Source organism: Heloderma suspectum, chromosome 2 (genome assembly GCF_057233095.1).
Source record: "Heloderma suspectum isolate Gila_16-S chromosome 2, 16-S_ref, whole genome shotgun sequence".
NCBI lineage: Eukaryota > Metazoa > Chordata > Lepidosauria > Squamata > Helodermatidae > Heloderma > Heloderma suspectum.
Genome location: NC_139459.1, coordinates 383,271,451 through 383,293,196, shown reverse-complemented (window position 1 = coordinate 383,293,196; position 21,746 = coordinate 383,271,451).

The following is a 21,746-nucleotide window of genomic DNA, read 5'->3' as shown; positions in this document are numbered from 1 at the left end:
TCTTCCTCTGCAACAAGGAAGCAGGGAGCCATATCCAAGGCCTTCACTTCCTTTCACTCACACCCAGCTTTAGAGGGTGCTTGTAGGTAAACAGTGTGAGATAGCCTTCTCTGATGATGTGTATAAAAGTAGGGCTGTGCAGGGACATCCCCCCAGATCCTACTCAGAAGCCTCTTCGTGGCCTTGGAGGTGGGCCTGATTCTGCATGGCCTGACTTGGGGGGGGGGCCTTGACCCGACCTGGTAGGGATCTCAGAGAATTCCGCCACGGATCTCGGTGAGGCTGAATGCCAGTGTATTCAGCCCCCCGAACTCTGTGGCAGAATGGCCTGCCACCCCCCCGTCCCCCCGCAGATCCTCCCCAGGATGAGACTTACCCGGGGTGGATGTCCAGACGGCGGCGGCTCCAGCGGCGGCTTCGACGGCAGCGGTGGCGGCGGCTGGTCTTCCAACCAGCTGCCGCCGCCACCACCATTTGCAGTCTGTTCCCCCCACACATATTCATGATAGGCTAGGTAAAGACTTACGTAGTCTATCGCCGCCGCCATTTGCGTTCCTTATTTTTGGCCATCTTAGTCTACGTAAATATTTACGTAGAGTAAGACGGTGAAAATAAAGGGGAACGCAAATAGCATCCGCTACACTATTTGCATTCCCCTAGGGGTGGACGAAAGTCACTTACCTGTCGTCAAAGCTTGTTCGCAGTGGGGGGGAGGCGCTTCGCTGCTCCCCCCGCGAACTTCAGGCTGGGGGGGAGGCTTCCCGCCTCGCCCGGCTGAAATTCAGGCCGGGGCGGAGGCTTCCCACCTTGCCCGGCCGCGAACGCCAAAGTTTAAAAAAAAAAATGCCCCCGTGATAGGCTACGTGACGATTAACGTAGCCTATCACGGCTAGATCTGCAAAGTCAGCCATGATAGGCTACGTTAATCATCACGTAGCCTATCACGGGTGACTTTTTTTTTTAAAAAAAGCGCGTACGCTAATGGTGGCCCCCATAGGAAGCCGCCATTCGCGTTCCTTATTTGGTCGCTGTAGTCTACGTAAATCTTTACGTAGACTACGGCGAAAATAAGAGCAATGCAAATAGTGTTGCCCTTATTTTCGCCGTAGTCTACGTAAATCTTTACGTAGACTACAGCGACCAAATAAGGAACGGGAATGGCGGCTCCCTATGGGGGCCGCCATTATCCGTACATGCTTTTTTTTTTTTTAAGTCACCCGTGATAGGCTACGTGACGATTTACGTAGCCTATCACGGCTGACTTTGCAAATCTAGCCGTGATAGGCTACGTTAATCGTCACGTAGCCTATCACGGGGGCGTTTTTTTTTTTTTCTTTGATTGGAATGGCGGCGGTGGCTGCCGGTCGAAAGACCGGCTGCTGCTCCCGCCCCGCACGAACACCCGCCGAACCTCCGGCCGGACCCGCCTCTGGGAGGGACATTCGGCAAAGGTAAGTCCCTCCTGGGGGGGGTGCGGGGCAGTGGGTGCAGAGAATTTCTCCCCGAAACTTGTTCGGGGGGCCGAACACGTTGGCGCTCGGCCCCCCGAAGTTTCGGGGAGAGATTCTCTGCCATCCATACATTCCCCTTTCTTGTCTTCATCTTAGTCTACATAAATATTTACATAGACTAGGATGGCCAAAAATAGGGAACGCAAATGGCAGCGGCTGTAGCCACCGCCATTTGCATACGAGTTTTTTTTTTTTTAAACCCAGACATGATAGGCTACATAAGTCTTTACGAAGCCTATCACGGCTGAATTCAGGGACGCAAATGGCAGCAGCTACGGCCGCCGCCATTTGCATTACTGCTAGCCAGCGGCCAGATGTCCGGCTGCTGGCGGAGCCAGCCAGTGTCTCCATAGAATCCCCGTGGAGCGGAGCCAGCCGGCGAGGATTCCAGGGGGAGGGACGGAGCGCTTCCCCCCCCCCAGCGGAACCCGGTGGAGCCAGGTAAGCGGGGTTCCATACATCCCTACAACCTGGCCCTGAACTGAAGTGGGATTTGGATGGCCGAATCCTGGTGTCCCCTCCTCGCTTCCCCCACACAATCCCCTAGCTCCTTACCTGGGCCACTCCCTCTCCCTCCTCCAACGCTGCTGGCAGCTCCTGAGGGCTGGACACCAGCCGGCTCTCATTGCAGGAGTCACCATTTTAAAAATGTTTGCAAGGCTTTCTATGGGCTGCACTTCCTCCCCCCTCCTGCTCCAACATCCCTTTCTAGATGCCTGAAATTGCCTGTCTAGTCTAGCTGAGAATGCAGGGCAGCTGGAGCACAGCTTCCGACCGGCTGCCGCTGCCGCCATTACAAAATAAAGTAAAAAAAACCCACATACCCGTGATAGGCTATGTAACGATTAACGTAGCCTATTACGGCTAGATTTCCAAAGTCAGCAGTGATAGGCTACGTAAATCGTTACGTAGACTACGGCGAAAATAAGGGCAACGCTATTTTTTACAAGAGACTGCAAATGGCGGTGGCGGTGGCAGCCGGTCAGAAGACCAGCCGCCGCCGCTGCCAGAGCCACAGGAGCCACTGGAGCCGCCACCACCCACAAGATCCACCCCAGGTAAGACTCTTCCCGGGGGGGATCCATGGGGGGGCGGGGGGGCAGGCCGTTCCACCACGGAGTTCGGGGGGGCAAATGCACTGGCATTCGGCCTCACTGAGATCCGTGGCAGAATTCTCTGACATCCCTACTTTCAGCCATCAAAGTGGTATCATCTGCATGTCTGAGATTGTTAATGTTTCTTCCAGTGATTTTAAGTCCAGCCTTGGCTTCACCAAGTCCAGCACGTCGCATGATGTGTTCTGTGTACAGGTTGAATAGGTAGGGTGAGACTACAGCGACCAAATAAGGAACGGGAATGGCGGCTCCCTATGGAGGCCGCCATAAGCCGTACGCCTTTTTTTTTTTTTTTAAGTCACCCGTGATAGGCTACATGACAATTTACGTAGCCTATCATGGCTGACTTTGCAAATCTAGCCATGATAGGCTACGTTAATCGTCACGTAGCCTATCATGGGGGCGTTTTGTTTTTTTTTTACTTTTCTTGGAATGGCGGCGGCGGCAGCCGGTTGAAAGACCGGCTGCCGCCCCCGCCCCTGTCAAAGCCCTGCTGAACCACCGCTGCGACCCGCCACCGGGAGCGACATTCGGGAAAGGTAAGTCCCATCCTGGGGGGGCGGGGGGGGTGCAGAGAATTTCTCCCCGAAACTACTTCGGGGGGCTGAATACGTTGGCACTCGGTCCCCCGAAGTTTCGGCGAGAAATTCTCTGACACCCGTAATAAAAATATCTCCCAGATCTGAACTTGGCCGAAGATTAAGACTTTGGCCAAGTTAATTCATCAAAGAGGACGAAGCTTTTACTGTACTTACATCCTAGCTCAATGCATTTATAACCCAGGACTGTCACCTCCACCAGTCATCAGGAAACAGCTTGCCTTGGTCCTCATCTGTCTCTACCCTTTGGACTTCCAGCTCTCGCTCTTCCCTGTCTCTCTCATGCTTAGCTCTCTTTTTCCATTTATATAGCAGATAATCCAGCTTGTATTTATTGCTCATCCCTGGCCTCCCACCCCAACTCATTTCCAGAATGCCACCATTGTATTTAGATGGAGCAACATTGGGAGCAATAGTGCAGGAAGCCTGAGGTTCCCCTAAACCTGAGTAGTACAGAAATCAGAAAGGAGGCTTGGAGGTGCCAGGTGGGCCTTCTTTTGAAGACAGCTGAGAGAGGTCTGGTGGCCCCATAGGTGATAATTGGGGCAGGCCAGAAAGACAACACCTCACCTGTTTTAAAAGTGCTTCTTTGGCTCACACTCAGCTTCAAGGTGTAAATTAAAGTGCTGATACCTTTGAAGCGCTTTAAAGTCTAAGCTCTGGGCAGCAAAAGTTAAGGCTGTGCACAGCCCACCCAACCTAATACTAGGGATGTCAGAGAATTCTGCCATGAATCTCAGGGAGGCCAAATGCCAGCGCATTCGGCCCCCCGAAATTGGTGGAGAAATGGTCTCCCCCCTGCCCCCGCGGGATGGGACTTACCTTGTGCAAATGTCCCTGGCGGTGGCGCCTGCGGTGGCAGTTCGGCGGCTGTTCGGCGCCATTTCCAGTAAGAAAAACAAACAAAAAATGTGATAGGCTACGTAAAGATTTACGTAGCCTATCACGGCTAGATTTTTAAAAAACACCGTGATAGTCTACATAAATGTTTATGTAGCCTATCATGGCTGATTTTTAAAAAAAAACCCGCACGTACACAAATGGCGGCACCCATGGGCGCCGCCATTTGCATTCCTTATTTTGGCACATCGTAATCTACGTAAACATTTACGTAGACTAAGACGGCGAAAATAAGGGGAACGCAAATAGCGTAGCGTCCAAATAGCGTTCCCCTTATTTTCGCCGTCTTAGTCTACGTAAACATTTACACAAAATAAGTGTCAAAATAAGACGTGCCAAAATAAGGAATGCAAATGGCAGCGCCCATGGGCGCCGCCATTTGCATACATGCGTTTTTTTTCTTTTAAATCAGCCGTGATAGGCTACATAAACATTTACGTAGCCTATCATGGCTGACTACAGGGACACAAACGGTGGTGGCTATGGCTGCCGCCATTTGCGGAGCTGGCCGGCCAGGATTCTGGGGGGGGGGAGGGATGGAGCACCTCACTCCCCGGCCAGAATTTCAGTGGGAGGGACGGAGCGCCTCCCCCCCACCGTGAATGTCACCCTTCGAAAAGGTACATGACTTTCGTACATCCCTACTTAATACAGAGGTCACCTCAACCTGCCCTGAAGCCAGGTTGACCCACTTCAGGCTCCAGAGCTGACTCAACATCTAGAGATGGGAAGTGGGGGGTAACTGCCACTGAACATAACACCCCCACACATACTGTTTCGGCCACCAGCACAGACCCCCCACTACACATCTCAGCCTCTGCAATGGAGTTGCCTTAAAAAAACATAAAAATAAGAATGGTGACTCCTCTTACTGGAAGAAGAAGAGACACTATTTTGAAAGAAAATGGTGTCTTCCTCCAAGACAGCGATGGTTGCGGGCGATCCCCAGGAGACCACGTAAGAGCGGGGGCCTGTCCAGATAGGTGCAAAGCATCCCCCAAACACTTCAGAGTCATCTAACCCATATTGGAGTGTTTCAGATTGATCCTGACCCATTCCAGAAGTTCATCGCTTTGGTCCAAATCACCCCGATCCACTAGGGATTCAGGATTTGGACCAAAGTGGTGCACAGCCCTAGTAAAAATGATGTCTTCCACATGAGGCTTGGATATGCTCTCTTTCAGCATCTGATGAGGCCTCCTCCAATTGCCCAACTGTCTGAGATTCGGCTGGTGACAATTCCCAAAATTTCATGCACCTCTGTGCAACCAGTGAAAGCTATAGCTCTTTGCTTTGAGAGGTTTTTTTGGAAAAAATCAAATTTCACTAGCTCTTCACACAGAAACTAATAGGCCAAACTGTCTGAAATTTGGCAGGTGGAATTCCCGCCATGGCAGATGCCAGTTCCCCAAATTTCATGCATTTATCATGAAACCCGAAACCTGATGGCCATTTCTATTTTCCAATGCAAGTCAAAGAGAAAATGTCATATAAGAATGATTCGGATATCCGAATCTCACTTTGGATTTGGATTCGAAGTGAAGTGGATGGGGTCAGAATCTGTCCAAAGCAAAGCAGTGCTGCTTGAGAAGGTCCAAAGTGGCATCCAAGCCATAATGGGGGGTCAGGTCACAGTAGGGGTGTGCAGAATACTCACCTCATTCCGGTCTGGGAGTCCGTTGGGGGGGAGAGGCTATCCGTCCCTCCCCCCGGAATCCTCCCTGGCTGGGTCATGGCTGGCAGCAGCCGGACTTCCACCATTTGCATGCCTGCCAGGCTTTGATAGGCTACGTAAGTATTTACGTAGCTAGCCTATCACAGCAAAGAGCAGGGACTAGGGATGGCGGAGAATTTCTCCACGAATCTTTGGGAGGCCGAGCGCCAATGCATTCGGCCCCCCGAAAGTGTTGGGGAAATTCTCCGCCGGCCCCCCACTCCCCCTGGGATGGGACTTACCGTGGCCGAATGTCCCTCTCGGCGGCGGGTCCTGGCGGCGTTTCGGCGGCGTTTCGTCAGGGGCAGCGGCTGGTCTCCCGACCGGCTGCTGCTGCTGCCATTACAAAATAAAAAACTAACACACACACACACACACACACCTGTGATAGGCTACGTGACGATTTACCTAGCCTATCACAGCTAGATTTCCAAAATCAGGTGTGATAGGCTACGTAAATCGTCACATAGCCTATCACGGGTGGATTTGAAAAAAAAAAAAAAGCCCATATGCAAATGGCGGTGGCCCATGGGCGCCGCCATTTGCGTTCCTTATTTTGGCACGTCTAGTCTACGTAAACATTTACGTAGACTACGGCGAAAATAAGGGCAACGCAAATAGCATTCCCTTATTTTCGCCGTAGTCTACGTAAATCTTTATGTAGACTAGATGTGTCAAAATAAGGAACGCAAATGGTGGTCCCCATGGGAGCCGCCATTTGCGTACACGCTTTTTTTTTTTTTTTCAAAGTCACCCGTGATAGGCTACGTGACGATTTACATAGCCTATCACGGCTGACTTTAGAAATCTAGCCTTGAAAGTCTACGTAAATCGTTATGTAGCCTATCACGGGTGTGTGTGTGTGTGTGTTTTTTGTACTTTTTTTTTCATGGCCGGGTAGATGGGGCGCTCCTCCCCGGCCTGAATTTCACCGGTGAGGGATGGGGCGCCTCCCCCCCGGCCTGAAATTCAGCCGGGCGAGGCGGGGTGCCTCCCCCCCTCGCTTGAACTTCGGGGGGAGAACCAAAGCAACTCCCCCCCACCGCAAAGCAAGCTTCGAGAACAGGTAAGGGACTTTTGTCCATCCCTAGCAGGGATACAAATGGCGTAACAGCCGCCATTTGTGCCCCTGCTCTTTGCCCTAATATTCTACATAAGTATTTATGTAGCCTATCACGGCAATGGCAGTGGAGACAATTGGCGTCCCCTAAGCCGGACGCCATTTCTGTCCGAAGACTGTAGTGGCAGGAAGATGACCAGGGATTTCGTTCTGTGGCAGTTCTGTGGGGGATTTCGGGGGGTGGTGGTGGGGTAGTCCATTCTGCCATGGAGTCTGGGGATCCGGATTCTAAAGAGTCTGGACCTACTGGCGTCCGTGGCGGATTTCTCCAACATCCCTCATTCACAGCCCTAGTTTTGGATAACGACTGCTGGTCCTAACACCCCCTCTTTAGCTAATGGACTCAAGAGGGTGGTGGCAACCCAGTTGCAGCTACTGATGATCTAGACCCATTCCATTTGGATTCCTCCTCTGGTTATGTGACTGAATCAGTCTTGGTCTCATGAAGGATTACCTTTAAAAGAAACAAGAGGAATCCATGCTGTTGATTCCACTTGAACTCAAATCTACTTTTCATACCATCAACCCTTGTATCCTTCTGGGCCTTCTTAACTGGTGTTGGAGGGACTGCACTCTCGTTCCTCTGCTACCTGCACGGGTGAATTCAGAAGTTAATATTTGGTGATCATTCCTTGATCTCTTGAGCTGTGGCTTCCGAGAGGGTATATGATAATTTATCACCACTGCTATTTACATTTGAGTGACCAACCCTCTCTGTAGTTATGTGACTAACTTACCGGTGTGTTTCCTGAGTACCCCATCGTCTATCTTATGAAAACACTCCTGGCACTCAGTCCAGGCTTCTCCTAGGGATGTACAAAAGTCACTTACCTTTTCGCAGCTTGGATTCGCGGTGGGGCGGATGCGCTCTGTCCCTCCCCCTGGAATCCTCCCTGGGCCAGCTCCACCCCGCGGCAGCTCTGTAGTAAAAATGTAACCTAAAAGCCATTGTATGTGCCTTAAGCAGCATGTAGCAGTGTAAGAGCTGTGCATACCTAGAATGAGTGGACAGCAACCCTAAGATAAGGTTGCTAGGCAAACCGCTGGCAACCAATCAAAAGCGACACGCTGGCTGAGGAATGCAAGCTGAGTGATAAAACTGTAGCGCCGGGGTTGCCGGGGGTCGACTGCTTTTGAGCGTGAGCTCCTTTGTTGAACTGTTTGCAAACAATAAAATTGAGTTGGACTCAGCCTGAAGTTGACTCTCCTCTTTGGGGCAAATTGGACAAGCCTCCAGGGGGCGAAACTAGCATTTTGTGCAACAATTTGGTGAGCAGTCAGGAGTCCCTTGGACCACCCTGGGGTCAAACGACAGAACCGGCGAAGGTGCCTGTGGGGCGCGCCGGACCGCCTTTGAGGTCTGCCACAGCACCAGAGAATGGGGGTCGTGACACCCAGGAGGTTAAAGGCGTGGCCTCCATTGATTGAGTCAACCAGGCTGAACGGGTCTGAAGAGGCGGCACTAGGGTGCTGGACAGAGTAAGTATTTGATTTCCCTTCTGTCTTTCTGTTTGAGTTGCCTTTGGAGCGTCTGAGGTTTGTCAGACTCTGTGTAAGTGTCTGAGGTTTGTCAGACTCCGTGTAAGCATCGGTGGTTTGTCAGACTCCGTGTATGGTTTCAAATAGAGGTAGGCACAATGGGATCGGGTAGCTCCCATTTAAAAAGCTCTGCCACTCCCTTGGGATGCATGCTAAAGAACTTTAGTAAAGTCAAAGATAATTATGGTACTAAGATGTTGAAAGGCAAGCTGGTTACACTCTGTCAATTGGAATGGCCATCATTTGGAGTCAACTGGCCAGATATCAGCTCCTTTAATGAGGCCACAATTAGAAAAGTGCACATTATTGTTGTAAATGATGGGCACTGGGATCAGTATCCCTACATAGACTCATGGTTGAGTTGTGCTTTGAGCAACCCTTCCTGGGTGAAACAATGTAAAGGAGAGATGTGCAAACAAATGCTGGCTGCAGACCCTCGGAGAAAGAAGGGAGGGAAGGGAAAGCCAATCTTAGAGGGAGAAGATGAGATAGACTTGGCACAAGGTTTGAGGGGGCAGGATCGTGATCATGCAATCCTGCCTCTACCTCCAGTAGCAAGTACCCCAACGGTGGCCACAGCCTCTCAACCCCAGCCATCCAGGCCCACATCGCAAAGTGTCTCTCAACCGCCGCCCTATGATGGAGAATATAATGTGACTCCCTCGTGCCCTGCCGACTCCTCCTCTGACCAAGTCCCAAGACAAGTGGCCCAACCCGACTCACCAAGACCCCTGCGGGATCCATCCCAGTTAGCAATACATTTTTCTCCTCTGGCTGAGCCTAGGGCTACCCGAAACCCGCACCCTCAATACCAGTGCCCGATGCGAGAGGTAATGACAGGGCAAGGGCAGACTGCATTTGTATATGTACCCTTCAGCACCGCTGATCTGTTCAACTGGAAAAATCAGAATCCTTCCTTTAGAGAAGATCCTGATAAGATGCAAAATTTATTTCGATCTGTGGGGCAGACACATCGTCCCACATGGGCAGATGTGCAGATGATGTTGCAAACCCTACTAACATCCGAGGAAATGCGTCTAGTGCAAGGCACCACAAATAGGATCGCCGAAGAGCGAGTAGCGGGAACTACTAGGGACCCCTGTGAATTATGCCCCCAAGTAGACCCTGAGTGGCATCCCAACGACCCCAGGGACCGAGAGCAGAGTCAGGACTATTTGGGAATAATAGTGGAGGCATTGGGGAGGGCTGTGCCATGTGTGACTAACTTTTCCAAATTGTATGAAGTCCACCAAGAGAAGGATGAAAATCCCTCTGTGTTCCTAGGATGGTTGTTTGATGCATTTAGGAAGTTTAGTGACCTAGATCCTGAAGCCCCAGAAAACGAATGCATGGCAAATACAATGTTCATAGGGCAAGCAGCACCAGATATAAGAAAGAAACTGCAGAAAGCTGAAGGAGCCTTGGGCAAACCACTCTCCGAGCTGGTAGAGATTGCATATAAAGTGTATGGCAACCGAGAGCAAGTAACAGAAAAAAAGGAGACAAAACGTGGTGAAAAGCAGCTGGTGATGCTAGCAGCTGCCTTGAGTGGAAGTGCAGGATGCATAGGGCCTCAGCAGAGGCCAGAGGGGGGGGGGCAGAAGAAGGGAAAGGGCCGCCCTAGGTTTGACGAATATGCATATTGCCGAGAGAGGGGACACTGGAAGAAGGATTGCCCGCTGAGAAGGCAGAGAGAGAAAAGTCAGGGGGAGGGATGCCAAATGAGAGCAGACTCCTCTGAGGAATGTAGCTGAAGGAGACCGGGATCTAAAGCCACCACCTACGAGTAAGTACTCGGAAAGATCCCATAGTAAAGATAAGGGTCGGTGGCAGAGACTATGAGGTTCTGGTAGATACTGGAGCCACCTTTTCCATGATCCCTGCAAAAAAAAACCCTTGCCAAAGAAAGCAGACGACACGTGACAATAGAAGGAATTGAAGGAAGAAAGGCTAGATTGCCTGTATGTGAGCCCCTCCTCACAAAGATTGGAGACAATAGACTAGAACATGCCTTTGTGGTCTCGCCCACATGTCCGGTTGCCCTTCTGGGGCAGGACTTGCTGACGAAGCTGCAAGATGAGATCTTCTTTCGTGGGGATCAGATTGTAGTACAGCTGCCAGTGAAGCAGAGCTCAAATTACCAGATGGCCCTCCAGGCAACTGAAACTGTGTCAAAGGCCAAGGGGATTGAGCTCTTAGAGAATGTTGACCCGTGTGTATGGGCAGATGGAACCCCAGCTCGGGCAAAGTATGTAACACCAATCAAAATTCCCCTAAAGGAGGGAGAGCTGCCTGTGTGCATGAAACAGTATCCTTTGAAGAGAGCTACTCGTGCAGGCTTAAAACCGCTTATTGAAAAGTTTAAGAAGTATGGCTGGCTAGTAGAGGGCTCATCCCCCTTTAACACCCCAATATTGGGGTTGCTCAAACCAAACAGCACCTCCTACAGGCTGGTGCAAGATCTGAGAGCCATAAACAAGAAAGTTTTAGTGGATCATCCCCTGGTTCCGAACCCCCACACCATTTTGACCCAAGTTCCAGCAAATGCAAGGGTGTTTTCCATCCTAGATTTAAAAGATGCTTTCTTCTCTATCCCACTGCACAAAGATAGCCAGAAAATATTTGCATTTGTATGGGAAGACCCAGATACTTATCATAAAACTCAATTGTTATGGGCTGTGTTGCCCCAAGGGCTTGTTTCAGCCCCCCACATTTTTGGATTGGCATTGCAGAAGGATTTGGAGCAGTGGAGGGACAAGCACCAGGAGGTGGCGCTGTTGCAATATGTTGATGACCTGTTGATAGCGAGCCCTAGCATGCAAATGGGGAAGAGGGCAACAGAGTCCTTGCTGAATACCTTGGGAGAAAGGGGGCACAAAGTATCACGAGAGAAGGCTCAAATATGCCAACCAAAGGTCACTTTCTTAGGCTATGAGATTGAAATGGGAACAAGAGCCCTGAGCAAAGATTGAATTCAAGCTATACAAAATATGCCTGCTCCTAAAAGCCCAAAGGAGCTACGAGCCTTTCTGGGTCTGATGGGGTTTTGCAGAATGTGGATTCCTGATTATGGGGGAAAGGCTAAGCCCCTGTATGAGTCTCTTACCAAAGAGAGCCTCGCAAGTTGGAAATGGACCAAAGAAAATCAGCATGCATTTGAACTATTAAAGACTGCCCTCTCACAACCTCCAGCACTCATGATTCCAAATGGGCACAAGCCCTATAGACTGTACATGCCTGAGAACAAGGGAGTTGCCTCGGGAGTCTTGACTCAACCAGTGGGCCCGAAATGGAGGCCTGTGGGCTACTACTCCAAGGTCCTGGACCATGTAGCAAAAGGGTGGCCAGCATGTCTGAGAGCCATTGCGGCCACCGCCACCCTTGTAGAAGAGGCACAAAAGATTGTCATGGGAGCTAACATCGAGATACACACCCCACATGGAGTGCCCCGAATCCTCGGAGCAGAGGGAGGAAAGTTTTTAAATCCTTCCAGACAATCTAGATACGAGATCTTTTTGTTATCTAATCCAGGCCTCACCTATAAGCACACCACTGCCCTGAATCCAGCCACCCTTCTGCCAGAACCAGGACCCCCATGTCATGATTGTTTAGAAGTGTTAACTCAAACAGTATTGATTCGACCCGACTTGACAGATGACCCACTTGAAAATCCAGAAGAAGAGTTCTTTGTAGATGGCTCAAGCAATGTAATCCATGGCACACTACATACAGGATGTGCCATGGTAACACTGACTGAAACTATGTGGAAAGAGAAACTCCCTGCAAGTTGGTCAGCGCAAGCAGCAGAGCTCACTGCCTTGACACGTGCACTAGAATTGGGGAAGGATAAAAGAGTGAACATATTTACAGACTCACGCTATGCCTTTGCCACCGTACATGCCCATGGACTACTGTGGAAAGAACGTGGGTTCATCACAGCCTCTGGACAGAAGATTGCAAATGGACCGCAGATTGTGGCACTACTGGAAGCTTTCCAACTGCCAAAGGAGGTAGCCGTGGTGCACGTAAAAGTGCATAGCAGAGCCGCAGATGAGCACCAGAAATGGGGAAATGTGAAGGCCGACATGGCAGCCAAAGAAGCAGCGCGGATGGAAGGAGAAGCAGTGTTTGAAGGCTCAGCCCATGAGATACCCCTCCGCTGGGAAGACTACAAAGCAAAATACACCCAGGCTGATGACAAAGCTGCCGAGGAAAACAAGACCACAAAAAATCCCCAAGGGTGGTGGATAGTCCCAGGAGGAAAAGTCATGCTACCCCGATGGCTGGCAGAAGAGGTAGTAAAACAACTTCATGCGAAGACACACATGGGAGGCACCACAATGGGAGACTTACTAGTTCGACAGGTTGTGGCACCGGGACTGTATGTAGAAGCCCAACGAGTCGCAGCAAGATGCCCCACCTGCCAGAAGGTAAATCCAAAAGGGGCCCGAGTGCCACCGCCAATGGGAGGACGACAGTGGGCGCACTACCCTGGACAGGCCTGGCAGATTGACTTCGCAGAGCTTCCAAGGTCAGGCCGACACCAATATTTATTGGTACTGGTGGACCAGCTAATGGGCTGGGTAGAGGCCTACCCTACAAGGACAGCTACAGCATTAACAGTAGCACGTTTCCTGCTCCAGGAACTGATACCCCGGTTCCTGTTGCCTGAGTCTATTGAGTGGGATCAGGGGAGCCACATTGTGGGAAAGATAGTGCAAGAAGTGTCTAAAGCTTTAGGCATTAAATGGAGACTCCATACCCCATGGAGGCCTCAGAGTTCAGGTCAGGTGGAGTGCATGAATAGGACATTAAAGACAATGATAACAAAATTTTGCATTGAGACCCACTTAAAATGGCCCCAGGCACTCCCACTGGCTTTAACTTGCATTCATAGCACTCCACGTAGAGGGATAAAATTGTCACCTTTTGAATTAATGTTTGGAATGCCTCCCAGGGTTCTGCCAGCGGGGTGGAGGGAACAAGTCACTGTCGATTTGGGAAAAACTGAAATTAGAGAACATGCTATTGCCTTGCAGTCTGTTTTGTCATCCCTTCACAGGTTTGCTGCACCATTCCAGAGCCTACCGCTGGATGCTCCGATCCATAACTTCCAGCCGGGGGACCAGGTGCTGCTCCAAAAGTGGAAAAAGGGCCCCCTAACTGAGAGGTGGGAAGGACCATACCAGGTGTTGTTGGTAACCCATACAGCTGTCAAGCTCAGTGGCAATGAAAGGTGGACTCATTGTTCCAGAATAAAAAGGTACAACCAAGGTGAGGACACCAGCTCCCAGGGCGTGGTCACTCTGGAAGCTGACCTCCTCTTGGAAGAAGAAGCCTGCAAGCAGCGGGATAAAAACAACTGGCATAGTCATCCTATTTCAGAACTGAAATTAAGGCTATATATAACAAGGACCAAAGATTAAGTATGCAGCAGCTGTGTCTGTTAGTAAAAATCCTAAGGCTAAATCTAGCTGTAGGAGAAAACAGCATGCTGTTTCTAGCCGAAGCTGTAGCCACATACTTGAACCTCTCGAACTGCTGGGTCTGCATACAGGCCAAGAATGAGGGAAAGCTAAGCACATGGATCCCTCATCCTCTGAACCTGACTGAATTAGTACACACTGATTATAGAATACATAAACAAACAAATGTTACTTGGGAAGACGATTTTATCGTAAGTCAAACTCCATCATGGGAAGTGTGGACCCAATTAAGAGAATGGTGCTTCAGGTCTGACACACATACACACTTTGTAGGAAATAGCAGCTGCAGGAATTATATAGTAAAGGGAGGTGCATGGCACAACAATCACACCTCGAAGAGAACTTTTTGTGCAGGATATGCAGATTACATCACCCTTCGGCCCGAGGTTTCAAGGGTGATAGGTGGCCACAAATGTGTGTTGTGGTCAATCCCTCATAGTAGCTCACAATCCTTGTTCTATTGCATTCGAAACCAGATGAAAGATCAAAATGCTAGAGCTTGCTATATGAATGGAACTCTCAGCCCGCGTGGAGATTCAACCCTATATTTGGGATATTATAATCAGTATTTGGATCCCCAAAAATATGGCCTAGCAGACAAGTCTTGGCCTGCTTTGACTGGCCATTATTGGATCTGTGGGACTCACACATACACCCAGTTGCCCGCCAACTGGACTGGCATGTGTTATCCTGGGATATTAAGGCCCCCATTCATGCTGTTTCCTCAAAGGGCCTCAGTACTGCACCGACTATACGGAATAGATAAAAGATCCCTGAGCATGAAAGACTTGTCTGCTACACAAAGATGGGGAAATGATGAGTGGCCGGCAGTAGGGTTGGCAGAGAATTTCTCCCCGAAACTTCGGGGGGCCAAGCGCCAACGTATTCGCCCCCCCCGAAGAAGTTTCGGGGAGAAATTCTCCGCACCCCCCCTGGGACAGGACTTACCTTTCCCGAATGTCCCTCCTGGCGGCGGGTCCCGGCGGCGGTTCATCGCGTCTTTGTCAGGGGCGGGGGCGGCAGCCGATCCTTCGACCGGCTGCCGCCGCCGCCATTCCAATAAAACTAAAAAAAAAACAACGCCCCCGTGATAGGCTACGTGATGATTAACGTAGCCTATCACGGCTAGATTTGCAAAGTCAGCCGTGATAGGCTACGTAAATCGTCACGTAGCCTATCACGGGTGACTTAAAAAAAAAAAAGCATGTATGGCTAATGGCGGCCCCCATAGGGAGCCGCCATTCACGTTCCTTATTTGATCGCTGTAGTCTACGTAAAGATTATGTAGACTACGATGAAAATAAGGGCAACACTATTTGCATTGCCCTTATTTTCGCCGTAGTCTACGTAAAGATTTACATAGACTACAGCGAACAAATAAGGAACGCGAATGGTGGCTCCCTATGGGGGCCGCCATTTGCGTACACGGTTTTTTTTTTCAAAGTCACCCGTGATAGGCTACGTGACGATTTACGTAGCCTATCATGGCTGACTTTGCAGATCTAGCCATGATAGGCTACGTTAATCGTCACGTAGCCTATCACGGGGGCGTTTTTTTTTTTAACTTTTTATTTCGCGGCCGGGCGAGGCGAGGCGCCTCCTCCCCAGCCTGAATTTTGGCCGGGCGAGGCGGGAAGCCTCCCCCCCCGGCCTGAACTTTGGGGGGAGAGCAGCGAAGCACCTCACCCCCACCGCAAAAAGCTGCGAGACCATGTAAATGACTTTCGTGCACCCCTAGCCGGCAGAAAGGATAATAAGGTATTATGGGCCTGCCACTTGGGAACCCAACGTGGTGGGGAGAGAACCCACATACCTCACTAACCGCATAATCGGGCTTCAGGCAATAGTGGAAATCTTTGCAAACGAGACTGCAAGGGCCACAGATTTAGCAGCCACACAGCTAACCCAACTCCGCAATGCTGTCACCCAAAATCAGATGGGACTTGATTACGTGTTAGCAGCAGAGGGGGGCCTTTGTCAGAAGTTTAATTGGACAGACTGTTGCTTGCAGATTGATGACAATGGCGATATCCTTAGGGATATTGCAACCAAAATTAGAAAAGTAACTCATGTCCCAGTACAAACCTGGAACGGGTGGAGTACTGACTGGCTGACTTCGTGGTTGCCAGACTTTCACTAGTTGAAGACTGGATTTATGATAGTCTGCTTAGTTATGCTAATTTTGTGTTTATTACCCTGCATACTTCCCTGCATTATAGCCCTAGTTAAACGCACAGTAGAATCTGTAGTCAGCAGGGAAATGTTTGTACATTACCAGAGATTAGCGATGGCTGAAATAGACTAAGTGTTATAAGAAGAAAGCATCTTGAGGGGGGAATTGTAGTAAAAATGTAACCTAAAAGCCATTGTATGTGCCTTAAGCAGCACATAGCATTGTAAGAGCTGCGCATGCCTGGAATGAGCGGACAGTAACCCTAAGATAAGGTTGCTAAGCAAACCTCTGGCAACCAACCAAAAGTGACACGCTGGCTGAAGAATGCAAGCTGAGTGATAAAACTGTAGCACGGGGGTTGCCGGGGGTCGACTGCTTTTGAGCGTGAGCTCCTTTGTCAAACTGTTTGCAAACAATAAAATCGAGTTGGACCCAGCCTGAAGTTGACTCTCCTCTTTGGAGCAAATTGGACTAGCCCCCAGGGGGTGAAACTAGCATTTTGTGCAACAGCTCCATGGAGGTGCCGGCCAGGGACGTCCGCGGCCGGAGTTCTGGCTGCAGATGGGCTGCTGCGGACCCAAATGGCGGCCACCGTAGTGGCCGCCATTTGCGTCCTTCGAAGCTGCCGTAATAGGCTACATGAGTATTTACATAGCCTATCAAGGCAGCCCCCCCCAAAAAAAAACTGCATACGCAAATGGCGGCGGCTACCGCGGCCGCCATTTGCGTTCTCCATTTTTAGCCATTTTAGCCTACGTAAATATTTACCTAGGCTATTACGGGGAAAAAAAGTGGAACGCAAATAGCGTAGTGGGTGCCATTTGCATTTCTTCCCCCCCCCGTTTTATCCTATGTAAATATTTGCATAGGCTATTATGGCAAAAAAAAGGAACTCCAATAGCGCCCACTATGCTATTTGCATTACCCTTTTTTTCACCGTAATAGCCTACGTAAATATTTACGTAGGCTAAAGCGGCTAAAAATAGGGAACGCAAATGGCAGCCACCATAGCCGCTGTCATTTGCATATGCTGTTTTTTTGTTTGGGTGGGGCTGCTGTGATAGGCAACATAAATACTTATGTAGCCTATCACGGCCTCCACAGGGATGTAAAAGGCATTTAAGTATTTACGTAGCCTATCACGGCTATGATCAGGAAGCGAATGGCAGCTGCAGGGCGGCTGCCATTCGCAAGTCAGCGCAGATGGCAGCAGGTAAGTGCTCCATTTCGCGTGCCTTTCATGGGTTGCGGGGAGTGGGGGCTTCATTCCGCCATGGATTTCGGGGGGACGAATTCACTGACATTCGGCCTCACCGAGATCCGTCACGCAATACTCTGACATCCCTAGCTTCTACTCAAGCATCTGTATTAGGCCCTCAGCCATAGAGAAAGTCCGTGGCGGCTAGAGTGTTGCCCACAGTGGAGGACACTCTACCAACCGGCTCTATGATCATGGCCTGGAAGTCTTCTGGAGCCTGTTTAAACCACTGGGGAGCCTCCAGAGGACATGGTAAGCCACCGCTGGCCCCTAACAGCGGTTGTTCCATCTCTGGTTCTTACTGTTGCTTCTTGACCCTCGTACAGGTTTCTCAGGAGACAGGTAAGGTGGTCTGGTACTCCCATCACTTTAAGAATTTGCCACAGTTTGTTGTGATCCACACAATCAAAGGCTTTAGCGTAGTCAATGAAGCAGAAATAGACGTTTTTCTGGAATTCTCTTGCTTTCTCCATGATGCAGCGAATGTTGGCGATTTGATCTCTAGTTCCTCTGCCTCTTCTAAACCCAGCTTGTACTTCTGGTAGTTCTCGGTTCGCATACTGCTGAAGCCTAGCTTGTAGGATTTTGAGCATCACCTTGCTGGCATGTGAAATGAGCGCAATTGTGCGGTAGTTTGAACACTCTTTGGCGTTGCCCTTCTTTGGAATTGGAATGTAAACTGACCTTTTCCAGTCTTGTGGCCACTGTTGAGTGTTCCAGATTTGTTGGCATATTGAATGCAGCACTTTAACAGCATCATCTTTTAGGATTTTAAATAGCTCGGCTGGAATACTGTCATGTCCGCTAGATTTGTTGTTACTAATGCTTCCTAAGGCCCACTTGACTTCACTCTCTAGGATGTCCGGCTCAAGTTCAGTGACCACACTATCATGGCTATCAGGGACATTCAGATCTTTCCTGTATAGTTCTTCTGTGTATTCTTGCCACCTCTTCTTAATCTCATCTGCTTCTGTTAGGTCCCTGCCTTCTTGGTCCTTTATCATGCCCGTCTTTGCACAAAACGTTCCCTTGAGGTCTCCAATTTTCTTGAAGAGATCTCTAGTCTTTCCCATTCTGTTGTTTTCCTCCATTTCTTTGCATTGTTCATTTAAGAAGGCCTTCTTGTCTCTCCTTGCTATTCTCTGGAACTCTGCATTCAGTTGGATATATCTTCCCCTTCCTCCCATGCTTTTCGCTTCCCTTCTTTCCTCAGCTACTTGTAAAGCCTCATCAGACTGCCACTTGGCTTTCTTGCATTTCTTTTTCTTTGGGATGGATTGAGTTGCCGCCTCCTGAACAATGTTACGGACCTCCGTCCATAGTTCCTCAGGCACTCTGTCTATCAGGTCTAATCCCTGAAATCTATTCCTCACCTCCACTGTATATTCATAAGGGATATGATTTAGGTCATACCTGAGCGGTTTAGTGGTTTTCCCGAAGTTCTTCAATTTCAGCCGAAATTTTGCAAGAAGCAGCTCATGATCTGAGCCACAGTCAGCTCCAGGTCTTGTTTTGACTGACTGTATAGAGCTTCTCCATCTTTGGCTGCAAAGGACATAATCAATCTGATTTCGATATTGACCATCTGGTGACGTCCATGTGTAGAGTCGCCTCTTGTGCTGTTGGAAAAGAGTGTTTGCTATGATCAGCATGTTCTCTTGGCAAAACTCTATTAGCTTTTGTCCTGCTTCATTTTGTACACCAAGGCCATGCCTGCCTGTTATCCTGGTGATTTCTTGACTTCCTACTTTAGCATTCCAATCCCCTATGATGAAGAGGACATCTTTTTTTGGTGTTAGTTCTAGAAGGTGTTGTAGGTCTTCATAGAACCGATCAACCTCAGCTTCTTCGGCCTCAGTGGTTGGGGCATAGACTTGAATTACTGTGATGTTGAATGGTTTGCCTTGGATTCGTACTGAGATCATTCTATCATTTTTAAGATTGTACCCCAGTACTGCTTTTCCCACCCTTCTGTTGACTATGAGTGCTACTCCATTTCTTCTAAGGGATTCTTGCCCACAATAGTAGATATGATGGTCACCTGAATTAAATTCGCCCATGCCTGTCCATTTTAGTTCGCTGATTCCCAAGATGTCGATGTTCAATCTTGCCATCTCATGTTTGACCACCTCCAGCTTACCTTGATTCATTGATCTGACATTCCAGGTTCCTAAACAATATTGTTCTTTACAGCATCGGATTTTCTTTTCACCACCAGACACATCCACAGCTGAGTGTCCTTTCGGGTTTGGCCCAGCCGCTTCACTCTTACTGGCGCTACTTGGAAATACCCTCTGCTCTTCCCCAGTAGCATATTGGACACCTTCCGACCTGAGGGGCTTATCTTCCGGCGTCATCTCTTTTAGCCTTGTGATACGTTCCATGGGGTTTTCTTGGCAAGAATACTGGAGTGGGTTGCCATTTCCTTCTCCAGTGGACCACATTTTGTCAGAACTCTCTGCCATGACCTGCCCATCGTGGGTGGCCCTGCACGGCATAGCTTATGGTTTCACTGAGTTACGCAAGCCCCTTCGCCACAACAAGGCAGCGATCCATGAAGGGGGTTTTGTGCATAGATTCCCTATAATGGAGAAAATGCTTCTGGGATAGTAATGAACCAAAGCCCTTGGTTACCTTTTTGTTGATCTGTTCATTTAGATTTTTATAAATAGGAGAATTAAGAATCTGTATAATGTGTCTCCAAATTTTGTCCATCCAGATCCGTGTATATCAAATTTACCGTGGCAGATCATTGGCACTGAGCTACGCCTCTTGTGTTATTAATAGGGAGATCTCTTTTTCTTCCCCCACTCCTCCCCCCTGAATATAACATGCCTTAAAACTATTAACATCCTTTGTGCTATTAAGGACTGGTTCATATTCCACAATGGCTAGAGGCTGGTGTGGAAATTCTTTTTTATTTGAATGCCGGCTTAAAATGGGGTAGAAACCTAGAAATGCCTTGGTGTTTTCTGAGGCATAGTGTATTCTACACCTTCTTCCTTACCAGACATGACAAACTGTTTTCCAAGAGTCACTGTACAAACAGGAGAAATGATCCTCCAAAGTAGCCCATGTAATTCAAGTGGGAAAGAAATCCAGACAAAATCTATCAAACTGCAGGAGCTCACCTATCAAAACTTAACCTCCTAGAAAAAAGCAATTTCTGACAGGTTCTACTTCAAAATGGCAACAGGCCATACTCAAATACACGTCTCCTACACTACAAAGATTCAGACTTGACCGCTGGCATTTTCTCAAAGAAGAAATAGAATCTACTCCCCCAGCCCCACTCTTAAACCTCTGGTTAAGAGAATTAAGAGAATACGATTCACCCAATTTTCTCCTCCACAACTGGAGTGGCATAGGAGAAAAGGCCCTTGTCTTAGTAGCCACCAACCTTGCTTCCTTTGGTGGGGGCTTCTGGAGTCAGACTGCTAAAGCTGACCTCAGGGTCTGGGCAAGTGTATATGGCAGGAGATGATCCTTCAGGTAGCAAGGGGGGTGCTGGGGGCGGAGATTGAGATTCGGGAACACCAAGCTGAGCTGAGGGGCTGTTTTTTGAATATACTGTCTGCAGTGAGCTAAGATAGCAAAAGCAAGTGTCGGTAACCCTCCTTTCAAGGTTCTGCAGGTTGTGTGAGTAGTACTAACTGGAAAAATGGTGTTCCTTCTAGAAGCGGTAAAGCGTGCTTCATTTTCAGTTTCCACTTTGATGTGATTTCCAGTGAGTAAAAATGAGTGGGACACAGCTTTTCTTTGAGGCAACGTTCCCGAGCACTTAACACATATACTGTAAACATTATAAGCACTATGTAGGTAATGATAAAATAATTGTTATTTTTATTTATGCATACTGAAACAGCATGGATAAGAGGGCGCTGTTAATCTATGACCCCCCCTCCCCCTATTACTCACTTTTAAGCCTCTGTGGGTGATATTCAGTAACAAAAGCTTGCAAAGCTAAAAGAGAATTGATTTCAAGATAATTTGGGGGAATGGAGAGAGTGAAGCTGAACTCAAACCAGAAGTGAAATCCCTTGAAACACATAGAACTATAAAGTCAGGAAGAAGCAGACATGCAGACCCATGCAAGCGCATGCCCACACACATGGGCACACAAATTTCTTCAAAGCATACTTACTTTTAAATACCTCAGCCTACTTTACTCTCATTTGGTTGGTCAGTACATACCCACTAAATGTCTCTCCAGACATTTTTTCCCATTTTTTCCCATTTTTTTTTTCTGAATGGCTGTGGCCGTTTTGATTTCCCTCTCAAACACCAGAAAACATAGCATGATGCAGAAAACAAAATGAAAACAAGGCCTA